This window comes from Rhinolophus hipposideros (genome assembly GCF_964194185.1).
Source record: "Rhinolophus hipposideros genome assembly, chromosome: 2".
In the NCBI taxonomy this organism is placed as follows: Eukaryota; Metazoa; Chordata; class Mammalia; order Chiroptera; family Rhinolophidae; genus Rhinolophus; species Rhinolophus hipposideros.
In genome coordinates, this window is record NC_138048.1 from 37,484,619 (window position 1) to 37,487,920 (window position 3,302).

Sequence of the window (3,302 nt, forward strand, 5' to 3'; positions counted from 1 at the left end):
CGTGACTCAGTCTACAGCTTTTTCTCAGGTTGTTTTCACGTAGGGTCTCCCCGTATTTAGTACCTCACTCTTCACTAAAACTTGAGGCTAACATATGCCATGAGAAAGCTACTCTAAACCTCTTACAGCTACAGGCTAAATAAGAACAGAAAGCCAGTGAGATTAACTCATCTGAACAGTTTTAAGACTAGGTCATTTATCACTAACTGATGAAATTGTGCTTACTTTCTATTCAGAGATATCGTTTTCTGTGGAGGGCAAAAGCATTATTTTAGAGAGGGTAGTCCTTGCTATATTGTTAGTTATAAATTCTGCCTACATCATGGATTGACTTAGTGCGGTCTAATGGAAGAACTTTGAGTTGCAATCAGGAAGCCTGGGTTCTAGGCTTTGTTTGCCACTTACTAACTACATTGACGTATGACTTATATTCTCCAGTCTCAGTCTTCCCTTCTGTAAAACAGTAACAAGAGTATTTGCCTTTTCACATCTAACTATTACGAAGATCAATTTAGAGGAAGAACATTTTTTAAAACCATGGAAAAATTATACATTCTGAGTATTATTGAATTATAAGTAAGTCTATGTATAGGAGAGAGAAATGATAAGAGATAACCATGTTATTAGTAGTAAAAAAAAAAGTTGTAATGTAGTAGGCAGAAGAGTGTGGTTTTCAGATAAAGGAACATATTGGACTGCATCTTCTGGCATTGTTCTTGCCTTCCTCCCCCTCCCCTGCGGCCCTCTACATCTACCCATGGCCTCTGCCTGCTAGCTTTATCCTACTCCAATTCCCAAGCTAACCTTGTCTGAGCCAAGCCCCAATTGCAATGGACTTGGGAACTGAGCTAATGGGCCTAAAACTGTATCCATGTTCCAGTAATGGAACTGAATTGCCCATGTGGCCCTCAAGCCATCTTGCTACCAGCCATACTTAGGAGTAAAAGAATTATTTTCACCTAGAGTCATTTGGTCCCAAGTTTGTTTCTTCTTGCCCAACCTTACTCAATTTCTCCACCAATTCCCACATTGACTCAGCTCATAAGTCTGGTCTCTGACTTAGGCTCTATTCCTTAGTCCTAACTAATTATCTGTTTAAAAACCCAGATTCCCCAAGAACAGAAGAACAGGAGCCATTAGGGCCTAAATTAATGCTTTGACGAGAAGTGGGGATGGCTAGGGTGAATGTGATTACTTTTGTTTCAAATGTACCAATGTAGATTTTCAATAGAAATTTTCTATTTCATATTTACAGTTAAATAACAGGTTCTCAATAAGGTCACAGGAATTTGGAACTTATTCATTTGGAAGTATTACTTGAAACCATTAGAGTAGATGAGATTTCTTATGCAGATAAAAAGAAAGATGAGATAATGAGAAGTCAGCCCTAGGGAATAATCAGTTAGGAAACAGAAGAAATATCCTGTTAGAATCTTCAAAAACCATTCTCTGGGGAAGTCCCTCTTCATGATCTTTCTAAATGGCTGCCAGAAGGATGTTCAGAGGCACTGACTTCTTATCACCATTAGCATTTATTAATTACCAATTTTTAGATTAAAGGAAGAATGGATGTTAATGATGGCAGAGGAAGGTAATGAAAGTTTTCCAGGGATCAAAAAAAAATCCCTTGTGGAAGAAAAACTTTGGGTAGGTCAAGAATACAAGGACCCAAGATCCAGACACTGTGCTTCTTCATATACATTAATGCTTTTTCAAAAATCTGCATAGTGGGCAGCAGCTGACTGGAGCCCGGGACGCCCTCTCAGGGTTTTCGTGGCTGCAATGCTTGAAGCCGGAGGTTGTTTAGAGGTCAGATGTGCCAGGCGCCTGGGAGACTGAACACCTTCAGCAGTAAACAAGATAAAACAACTTCTTAAAGATAAGCCTGCACATGTAGGTGTGAAAGTTGGTGTCTGAACCAGGGGTTGTAATGGCCTTTCTTATACTCTGGAATATATGAAAACAAAAGGAGATTCTGATGAAGACATTGTTCAAGATGGAGTCAGAGTGTTCATCGAAAAGAAAGCACAGCTAACACTTTTAGGAACAGAAATGGACTATGTTGAAGACAAATTATCCAGTGAGTTCGTGTTCAATAACCCAAACATCAAAGGAACCTGTGGCTGTGGAGAAAGCTTTAATATTTGACCCCTCAGGACTACTGTGGCTGTAAGCTCCAGAAAACCTGCCGAAGCCCTAGGCTTACTGATGAAATCATGACTGTCACGTGCTTGAGGTTTATAGTGCATGGCTGCCATATGAGGAAAACAAAGTGATGCATCTTGAAAAATGAAGCCAGTGTGTTAGATTCCAGAAGAAGTGATGTTTGTATTTTTAGGGGACAGAAAATGAGAGGCCACCACTCTCTTTGGGTCATTTTCTGATCTGTGAAGAAAAAAAACCCTACCCTGCATTTAATTCTCTTGCGTACTTTCTGTTAGAACCAGTTTCATGGAAGGTGCCTGCCTGGGAGGATTTCGGAAAACCCATTCTTAAAAGGTGTGCTGCACTCCACAGGTACCTGTTGAATGGCTTGAATGTGCGTCTCCAGGCCAAACTGATGGGTCTTAAAATTCAGAGGCAGCAAGTCCTGATGGCTGATGTTTTTCTTTCCAAGCATAGAAAGGCTTTTATATATACATTTTTATATAAAATTTCATTGTTAGATGCCTCATTTGCTTATCCTTTAGTAGCACCAGCCATTAGATAAAAGTATCAAAGATTTCCTTGAACTACAGTACAGAATGAATGGTTCTGAGTGATGGCATCAAAAGGTAAGAAATACTTCACCCACCAGTTTTCAACCGTTTCTTTTGCCATCTGAAACATTTGCTCAAGGTGTGATCTCAAGATGATTTAGATCTTTTTATTTGCAAGGTCTCTTATAAGCCATCTAGCCCACCTCCTCAATTATATACCTGAGGAAGCAAAAGCCCAGGGAAGCGGAAGCGCTTGTTTCCACCTGCAGCGGGGACTACCCACATCTCCCCTTCTAGGCAGGTGCCACACCAGCCCGGTGCTCTGAGGCAGGCAGTGAAGGTAATTGGGCAGTTTGGCTTCTCTATCTCATTGACATTTCAGTAAGATTTCTATGTAATTTGATGGAGATCATACTTTTGAGTGAGAAGAATCTTATTTTAAAACACATTTATGTAAATTACCATGTTGTTTATTCTGAACTATGAAGCAGGTTTTATAGTAACAGGGAAGACATTGTAGCAACCCAGAGATACCCATTTGGAACGTAGTAGAATTATGAAGCAGACATAGAGGTCTTTTCCTAAAATTCCCAATATGCATAT